The sequence below is a fragment of the Polypterus senegalus genome, chromosome 4 (assembly GCF_016835505.1).
Source record: "Polypterus senegalus isolate Bchr_013 chromosome 4, ASM1683550v1, whole genome shotgun sequence".
Classification (NCBI taxonomy): Eukaryota; Metazoa; Chordata; class Cladistia; order Polypteriformes; family Polypteridae; genus Polypterus; species Polypterus senegalus.
The window spans coordinates 251,286,609-251,297,508 of record NC_053157.1 but is presented as its reverse complement, the minus strand read 5'-3'; positions in this window follow the sequence as shown (position 1 = coordinate 251,297,508).

Sequence of the window (10,900 nt, the reverse complement as noted above, 5' to 3'; positions counted from 1 at the left end):
CTCACAATTTATGTTATTTGTTCAAGATTTTTTTGGTAGTATTATATGTTGTGTATTAGTCTGGATTATTGTTTTTTATTCTATATGAATGTTTTATATATCTTGTATTTATCTTGATTTAGTGAAGATAATATTTGTAGCCAATGTTATCGGTCCTTTTGTTCTTTCTGAGTTTTGGGCAAAGGAAGGGTGTTATATAAATAAATTGTGTTCTTATTAGTATTTTTATTTAGTTTCTTTTGATGGCCCATCATTTATAATAATAAGTGACAAAAACTAGAGCAGTTCTATATAAGGCAATTAATATAAAGCATAACTCAGTGTAGAATATGTATTGCCGTTTTCTTCACATACATGTTTTAAACTATTAGATTGGCTTAAACGTTTATTCTAAATTGGTTTAGAACAATATTACACACATGCATAGTACATTTTAATAAATATAATCACTTTTATTACAAAACTCTAATGTGGTTCAAAAATTGTAATTATATTGTATATTTAGTTTCATGAATGTAAACTAAAAAACTATTTTCAATTAATACAGATTTTGATGATTTTAATTTTGTCGACATGTTATATGGTTCCCAAAGACATGAACACAACGTAAATGTTAATATTAATATTTCACACTAGCAAAATACCCGCGCGTCGCAGCGGAGAAGTAGTGTGGTAAAGAAATAATGAAAAAGAAAGGGAAACATTTTAAAAATAATGTAACATGATTGACAATGTAACTGTTTTGTCATTGTCATGAGTGTTGCTGTCATATACAGTATATATATATATGTATATATATATATATATATATATATATATACATACAGTGGTACCTTGGTATACGTCTGCTTTGGAATAAGTCCAACTTGGTATACGACCTTTGTTTGCAATACGACTCGCGTGCTAACCTTGTTTACCTCTCTCGAGACAAAGCCACACACTGCCCACAAGCGCTAGTGCGCCAGTTGCTAGCATTCAGTGAACAACCCGCTTATAACTCTCTGTGAACTTTCACGTGTGTGATATAGCAGGTCCACAGCTCCTGTCAAAGTCCAGCTTTAAAATAAATAATCACAGCGCTTGCAGCTTGGTGAGGGGGCGTGGTGGTTATGTGGCTGAAGGTTGTCAGGGAGATTAGCGATGTGGGCGTTTCTCACCAAAGTGCACTTGTGAGGGACCGTCCGCATTCATGATTGTTCCTGGGGCTGCTTATCTTCATAAACAGATGCGCGAGTTGGCTTGAAGGGGAGTAAAAAGAAAAAAAAGACGGGAGGTTGAGTGTGAGAGAGAGAGAGAGAGAGAGAGAGAGAGAGAGAGAGCGCGACGAGTGAAGTAGCTGAAGTAGGCAGAGTTAACGTCCGCTGCAAGTAGGGCGACTCCCCTGTTGCGAAGCAGGGGGGCTGCCAGGTAAAAAGGCACCGGGCTTCTTCTTGGTTTTTTTTTTATTTTTATTTTTAAAGAATGCTTCCTGCTCTATTTTAACACTGTTGTTTTGACTTTTTTCTATTGTTTTTAACCTCCACGTTTCAATTCTGATTTTATGGATTATTTATTGGAACTTTGGACTGCAATTTAATTTGAACACCTTGTTTTGTTAATTGTTTTCATAAAAGCACTTTGCACTTTTTCACCATCCCCTTGCTTTGTTGTTACCAATGAGGTTAGCAGTGAGGCACATTACCGACGGTGTAGGGTTCAAGGGCTCCCCGGCAGCAGATGGGAGCATACAGCAAACCTGCATCATCACAACGTGATTTTGTGTTTTTTCATGTAAATTTGAATTGATTGTTGAAAAGTATGAAGGTTGCATGTGTATACGGGGCATGGCTGTTGCATACCGCTTGCCGAGAATCCACGGTATCTACGATTGTGAAAAACAAAGAGGTTATTAAAAAGTAAAGTGAGGTAAAATTTTCATTTATTTCATCTAATTGCTTTTGTATTTATGTATTTTAGTATTAAGCAATGTTTAAATTATTTTATACAATCCCATCAATGTATAATATGCCAATAGCAACAGGATTTTTTTTTTCATGAGAACAGATTAATCATTTTCCCATTATTTCTTATGGGAAAAATTTGTTTGGTATACGTCCTGTTTGGTATAAGTCTAAGGGTCTGGAACGGATTAAGGACGTATTCCGAGGTTCCACTGTATATGTGTGTGTGTGTGTGTGTGTGTGTGCATATATATATATATATATATATATACACACACACATATATATATGTATATATAAACTGCTCAAAAAAATTAAAGGAACACTTTGAAAACACATCAGATCTCAATGGGAAACAGAAATCCTCCTGGATATCTATACTGATATAGACTGGGTAATGTGTTAGGAACGAAAGGATGCCACATCGTCTTGATGGAAATGAAAATGATCAACCTACAGAGCCCTGAATTCAAAGACGCCCCAAAAATCAGAGTGAAAAAATGATGTGGCAGGCTAGTCCATTTTGCCAAAATTTAATTGCAGCAACTCCAAATTGTATGCAGCACTTTGTATGGCCCCTGTGTTCTTGTATACATGCCTGACAACATCGGTGCATGCTTCTAATGAGATGACAGATGGTGTTGTGGGGATCTCCTCCCAGATCTGGACCAGGGCATCACTGAGCTCCTGGACAGTCTGAGGTGCAACCTGGTGGCATTGGATGGACCAAAACATAATGTCCCAGAGGTGTTCTATTGGATTTAGGTCAGGAAAGTGTGGTGGCCAGTTAATGGTATCAATTCCTTCATCCTCCAGGAACTGCCTGCATACTCTCACCACATGAGGCCAGGAATTGTCGTGCACCAGGAGCCACTGTACCAGCATAGGGTCTGACAATGGGTCCAAGGATTTCATCCTGATACCTAATGGCAGCCAAGGTGCCTTTGTCAAGCCTGTAGCGGTCTGTGTGACCCTCCATGGATATGCCTCCCCAGACAATCATTAACCCACCACCAAACTGCTCATGCTGAATGATGTTACAGGCAGCATAATGTTCTCCATGGCTTCTCCAGACCCTTTCACTTCTGTCACGTGCTCAGGGTGAACCTGCTCTCATCTGTAAAAGCACAGAGCACCAGTGGTGCATCTGCCAATTCTGGTATTCTATGGCGAATGCCAATCGAGCTGCATGCTGCTGGGCAGTGAGCTCAGGGCCCATTAGAGGACATGGGGCCCTTGGGTCACCCTCATGAAGTCTTTCTGGTTGTTTGGTCAGAGACATTCACACCAGTGGCCTGCTGGAGGTCATTTTGTAGGGCTCTGGCAGTGCTCATCCTGTTCCTCCTGCCCAAAGGAGCAGATACTGGTCCTGCTGATGGGTTATGGACCTTCTATGGCCCTCTCCAGCTCTCCTAGAGTAACTGCTTGTCTCCTAGAATCTCCTCCATGCCCTTGAGACTGTGCAGGGAGACACAGCAAACCTTCTGGCAATGACACGTATTGATGTGCCATCCTGGAGAAGTTGGACTACCTGTGCAACCTCTGTAGGGTCCAGGTATCGCCTCATGCTACCAGTAGTGACACTGACTGTAGCCAAATGCAAAACTAGTGAAGAAACAGTCAGAAAAGATGAGGAGGGAAAATGTCAGTGGCCTCCACCTGTTAAACCCATTCCTGTTTTGGGGTCATCTCATTGTTGCCCTCTAGTGCACCTGTTGTTAATTTCATTAACACCACAGCAGCTGAAACTGATTAACAACCCCCTCTGCTACTTAACTGACCAGATTAATATCCCATAAGTTTCATTGACTTTATGCTATACTCTGATTAAAAAGTGTTCCTTTAATTCTTTTGAGCATATATATATACAGTATATATAATGTATGTGTGTGTGTATATATATATAGATATAGATATAGATATAGAGATATATATATATATAGAGAGAGAGAGAGAGAGAGAGAGAGAGAGAGAGAGAGAGAGAGAGAGAGAGAGAGAGAGAGAGAGAGAGAGAGAGAGAGAGAGAGAGAGAGAGAGAGAGAGAGAGAGAGAGATTGGAACCTTGGTATACGTCCTTAATTCGTTTTTTTATTTATTAGGCGTGGGACTCGATTAAAAAAAAATTATTCTAATTAATTAGAGGCTTTGTAATTAATTAATCTTGATTAATCGCATGTAATCGCACAAGTAAATTTATCCCAAAGCACAAATGTTTTTTTTTTTTTTATGTAAAAGGGTTTTAGTGGGCGACACAATCAAATAATAGACATGGACATGAATATTGTAAACTCAAGCTCTTTTAATTTCTGAAAAAAAAAGCATTTAAACTGCATTTCAATTCAAAACAGAAACAAAAATATCATCCCTGGCTAAAATTGGGCAGACTTAAAAATAAAATGGAATTCTAAGTACTTTAACACTAGAATTACCAGAGCCTACGAAAAAACTCGTAATTCCGTCCCACCTTAAATCGCTTCTTAAAATCGTTCACAGCTCTCCACCAGCGTCTTTTGTCATCTAAATGTGCTGATAAAAGAAAAGCTGCAAGCAGCCGGCTATTCCATCCCCCCACCGACTTAGAACGTGCACAAACTTCTCCCAGCTCATGCCTTGATTGATTATCTGGGAGTGAAGTGGAGTTTTAGAGTGGAAAGAATAGATCATTATTTGGAATACACGAATTTCACGTGTGTTCCGTTTCTACAGTAATCCGTGTAAACACATTTTTAAAACAGAAACGTTTTTCATATTGTAGTAGTAAATGACAAAATGTAAGCATAAACTATATAATGTATGAAGCCTGAAGTCCAAATATCAAACACTTTCACAAAAGGTACACATATAATAGAACAAGAATGCTTTTATTCAAAAATATAACTGCAGAAAAAAGCCACCTTAGCATGCCATATTGACACATACTTACTACAGTAACCACGGTAGCATAATGGTATCGGCCACTGACTAGTATCCAAATGGTCATGAGTTCGATCCAACATGGTTCAATTTTGAGAAGTAAACTGCTCTTATTCTTACTATTTTAGAATAAAAACACGCATTTGATTTCAGTGTGCAACAGCCAGTAATTTATGATACTTGTAAAGGTTAGTTTTTTTATTCACTTTTCATTCTCAGTCTCAGTCGTGTTCAGGATCCTTCTCTACCCCCCCATCTGAGAATGCTGTTTTCACATAAAGATGCGCTGTAGCTCTGCAGCGTACTTGTGACTGCATTCTCGTACCAATGCTTTGAACTGAAGTGCCTGCGTGCACTTTTCGTGGCATTACACGTCTATTTTTTGAGCATGCCCGTGTCGCTCAAACACAGGAACATATGTTGGTGTACAAGAATAAAAAACAAGTGCACTTTTATTCTAGACTATAAGTGAAGAAAAAATAAAGCAAGTTACAGTAGGCGGTTGATACGACAGCTTGCGTGGTGCAATGCTAAGAACTGCTGATTTCTGATCCGTGCTATATAAAATCATCACATTCAAATATTAACAATTTCCACACACCCTTCCTACATTCACGACATGTGTACTTGTTGCAGTGTACACATCTCTCTGTGCTATGGCTCCTATTACACTCAATGAGCACCTGACATTGTACTTTCTTCCCTATATAAATAACATTCGAGTATAGCGCGTCTCCAAATAAATCACATTTGAATTATAGCGATCTTTATGTGAAAACAGCATTGTCAGATATGGTGGGGGGGATCGTGAACGCGACTGAGAGAATGGAACTGAATAAAAAAAAGACTGAAATCAAATGTATGTTTTATTCTAAAATAGTTAAGTACATGCAATATTATTTGAAACGAACAGCGCCAGATCGGTTTGAATACACGCTGACGCTGAACTCCCTGTCAATCTACATAGTAATAACAGTAATTGTATTATTATATAGGAGCTTCCCTGTCTGCCTATCATATAGTGCCTTTCCTTCCTACCTATCTATATATCTATCCCCTTAGCTGTTTTTTATATATCTATTATACAGTGCCTTCCCAGTTTATTTATATATCTAGTGCCTTCTCTGCCTGTTTGTCTGTCTGATTGCATATAGCGCTGAACTTCCTGCTCTGTACTATTCTGTCCTCTGCGTGTCCTGGAGTACAAAAGAAACAGCACCATACAGCAACATGTGTGAACTGGCAAGGTCGGGGAAAAAACACGCGGTCACTGATTACAGACCGCAAGATGAATGAAAGAGACAATATATGTAAAAACATCATCACACTAATGCAATATTATTTGAAAACAAACAGCGTCAGATCGGGTTTGAATACACGCCGACTCTGTTACAGAAGGCGCCAGCTTATTCAGTGCAGCAGATTCAACGCGACAGTACATGCAATATGATTTGAAGCGAACAGCGCCAGATCGGGCATATTCAAACCCGATCTGACGCTGTTCGTTTTCAAATAATATTACATGTACATAACTATTTTAGAATAAAACATACATTTGATTTCAGTCTTTTTTTTTATTCAGTTCCATTCTCTCAGTCGCGTTCACGATCCCCCCCACCATATCTGACAATGCTGTTTTCACATAAAGATGCGCTATAATTCAAATGTGATTTATTTGGAGACGCTATACTCGAATGTTATTTATATAGGGAAGAAAGTACAATGTCAGGTGCTCATTGAGTGAGGAACCATAGCACAGAGAGATGTGTACACTGCAACAAGTACACATGTCGTGAATGTAGGAAGGGTGTGTGGAAATTGTTAATATTTGAATGTGATGATTTTATATAGCACGGATCAGAAATCAGCAGTTCTTAGCCTTGCACCACGCAAGCTGTCGTATCAACCGCCTACTGTAACTTGCTTTATTTTTTCTTCACTTATAGTCTAGAATAAAAGTGCACTTGTTTTTTATTCTTGTACACCAACATATGTTCCTGTGTTTGAGCGACACGGGCATGCTCAAAAAATAGACGGTAATGCCACAAAAGTGCACGCAGGCACTTCAGTTCGCAAGCATTGGTATGAGAATGCAGTCACAAGTACGCTGCAGAGCTACAGCGATCTTTATGTGAAAACAGCATTCTCAGATGGGGGGGTAGAGAAGGATCCTGAACACGACTGAGACTGAGAATGAAAAGTGAATAAAAAAAAAACTAACCTTTACAAGTATCATAAATTACTGGCTGTTGCACACTGAAATCAAATGCGTGTTTTTATTCTAAAATAGTAAGAATAAGAGCAGTTTACTTCTCAAAATTGAACCATGTTGGATCGAACTCATGACCATTTGGATACTAGTCAGTGGCCGATACCATTATGCTACCGTGGTTACTGTAGTAAGTATGTGTCAATATGGCATGCTAAGGTGGCTTTTTTCTGCAGTTATATTTTTGAATAAAAGCATTCTTGTTCTATTATATGTGTACCTTTTGTGAAAGTGTTTGATATTTGGACTTCAGGCTTCATACATTATATAGTTTATGCTTACATTTTGTCATTTACTACTACAATATGAAAAATGTTTCTGTTTTAAAAATGTGTTTACACGGATTACTGTAGAAACGGAACACACGTGAAATTCGTGTATTCCAAATAATGATCTATTCTTTCCACTCTAAAACTCCACTTCACTCCCAGATAATCAATCAAGGCATGAGCTGGGAGAAGTTTGTGCACGTTCTAAGTCGGTGGGGGGATGGAATAGCCGGCTGCTTGCAGCTTTTCTTTTATCAGCACATTTAGATGACAAAAGACGCTGGTGGAGAGCTGTGAACGATTTTAAGAAGCTGATTTAAGGTGGGACGGAATTACGAGTTTTTTCGTAGGCTCTGGTAATTCTAGTGTTAAGTTCATGTTCAGAATGGTATTGTCTTTAAATAATAATAACCAAAAGTTCAACATAAAGTGCAGTTTTTCTTCTTAAAAAAATAAGGCAGAAACGTAAAAGGTAATTTGACCAGCTTCACCTTTAAATTCTGAGTAACATTAGCCAAAATTATTTTGTACATTAGGCTAAAACAGTGTGATCATTGAACATTTTGTAATTAGATGTATTTAGAATTACTGACGGTCACAGAAGTCCAATGATCCCCAGTAAGAGCCACAAAGTCCGCTTTCTGTAATGCATCTAATTTTGCTTGCTTTTCAGTGTAATGAAGCTGTTGAATTTTACTTGAAATAGTCTCTCGGCACAGCAGTTGGAAAGTTGGATCACCTGACGCTAATTGCAGCACATTTTCTAACCCCCCTATCTTCCACCACTGTTAGTGGTCTACAGTCCAAAGCAATCCATTTTGCGAGAGAATTTGAAAGTTTGACCGATGTTGACTTACTAATTTTGGTCCTGAAGCCAGTCATTTCATCAGGTTTGGGCTGCCGACACCTTTTGTTGGCACTCAAACTCGTACTGCTAGTGCTAACAGTTTCTGTGTTTGCTGTAACATGTTTTGCATTTAGATGGTACCGTAAGGTTGAAGTGCTTTGGTGGTATGCAAACTCCTGTTTGCACAAAACCACGCTTTTATCAAGGCTTCCGTCGGGTAGTCTTTTGAAATGAAATTTGCCTCTGATCAGTCCTAGCAGCGCGCTTTCTTCAGACTCTTCCATTTCTGTAGCTCTGATGTGTGCATCAATGTAATCGATGTACCAGGAAATCATGCATTGACAAAAGTTCCCCTTTGCTTAGAATGCAAAGTGTGATTAAATGCTTTATTTTTTTTAAAGCGTTATGGAGTACATGCATCAAAGCTTCTCAGCTGTGCTTGTGCTAAGAAAAGGAAACATTTTAAAAATAACGGAACATGATTGTCAATGTAACCTTTCATAGGGTCTGTCCCTGAGACTTATTGTCATTGCGAAGCAGAGCCTTACTGGAAATTGGAGGAATTTGAATTGAAATGGGAGATCAGAGGGTATAATGGTGATGCGAGGAATAAAACCTCTCTCCCCTGAGCAACTGCCAGTAAAAATAGTTGCCTCTATTAGGTTCTTTTGCAACCATGTGACCTAAAGTCTCGTGCCGTTACAAGGTCTCGGTGGCTGTAAGGTTTTCAGTAACATTATTGGTGTCCCAACCCTCAAAATTAGATTATGCTCAGTAGTGCTTGGAGGATTCAGAGTGTGGAGAAACTCTAGAGACAGTGTGTGTATTAATTTGTGGATTTTTCTGTGAGTATTTAGTGGCAGCGTCACAAAGTTGCTTCCGCAAGACCGCATTAGCTACGGAGCTCAGCTCAGAGCGAAATGAAGTGAATGAAATGAGGTAAATGGGAGGGGAGATGATGACATGACGCCCCCACCCGCCTTAACTGTCAATCCCCCCCACAAACACAGTCTCTCCGAATTTGCATAAGCACAGCCCTTCACCAGCAATTTTAACTTAGTTACAAAGTGATCAAAACTCTCGTTTATACCCTGTGTCCTCTCATTAAACTTGTATCCCACGAATATCGTATTTGTAGTGGGCATGACAAATGCCAGCGGCAACCTGTCTATGAACTTAATTTAAACTTTAGGTTTACACCGTGCTTTGTTTCCGCAGTAGCTGCACTTATGAATATGCTTGTATGCGTCACTCGCTCACTTCTTATTTATTCGCTGACTTCTCAATTGCATAATGCATGTTTTCTTCAGCACTCTTTGGAGCTCCTCCTTGTTTTCTACGTACTGCGTTCACAGTCGGTTCACGTGATTACGTGGGAGGCGTGATGACGTGACACGCAACTCCGCCTCCCACGGCCATTATGCGTAGAATTTTGAAATGAAACCTGCCTAACCTTTGTAAGTAATCTGTAAGGAATGAGCCTGCCAAATTTCAGCCTTCTACCTACAAGGGAAGTTGGACAATTAGTGATGAGTCAGTGAGTGAGTCAGTGAGGGCTTTGCCTTTTATTAGTATAGATAAACGATCCGTATTGTTTAGTTTGATGTGTAATACGACGTGATGGCAGAAACCCTCTGAACTTCACAATAATGCATATTATTTGGTTTGATGTACTGTTTTTCCTTCTCATTTTTATCGCTTAATTTCTGAATTGGTCCTTCATCGGACATTACTTTACAGCCTTTGCCGAGACCTGCCGAAACCTTCCAAAAGTAATTTTACGAAATCAGTCCTGAAACAACAGTGTCGTCACTTCCAGGTCTGTAACTGCGGGTCTGCAACTGTGGTGACGTATGTTGCTGTGGCTCTGCAAGTGGATGCTACTCCTGATTTTTCTCGAGCTCTGCATGTTCTTAATGTTTTTCTTTTTCCTCTAAAGCCGACATCAGGAAACTTTATTAAAGTGGTGGCGAACGATGTAACTTTACAGGGCACGTTCAGGTTTCATTTCCACCAGTTTGTCTCATACTGAGACCTATTAGAAATAATTTACATGATTTCATTTTTTGTATTTTCTTATCAGGAAAGATGCTTGTGCGGTTTTATGGTAACAGGGAGACTTGGATTTGTTTAATGGGAAATAAAAAATACAAACATTACACAAGCCAGTGCTGCTGGAGGGATACAGTAAAATCTACAGCTGGCCTGACATTACTGTCACAAGCTGTCTACTAAAGCAGATGGCCTGCCAGTAGTTTGGGACCAACCAAGACTGAGGGAGTAACAAGAGAGACACGAGAGAGGCAGATGTTCAAAACAGAAGGTAATCTATTTATTCCATGATAGAGTAAAAAAAAATATATAGTTGTTGATGGGGGGAAAAAAAAAAGGATGGACAAAAACGTATAAATAATCCAGTGACAAGACAAAATCAATTTATGAAGAAAGAAAAAAAAAAGACAAAAAATAGAAATTGGGGAAACACCAAGGCTCTTTATTTATTTTATATATATATATATATATATATATATATATATATATATATATATATACAGTAATCCTCGCTATATCGCTCGACTTTCAGGGTTTCACTCTAGCGGATTTTAAATGTAAGCACATCTAAATATATATCACAGATTTTTCGCTGGTTCGCGGATTTCTG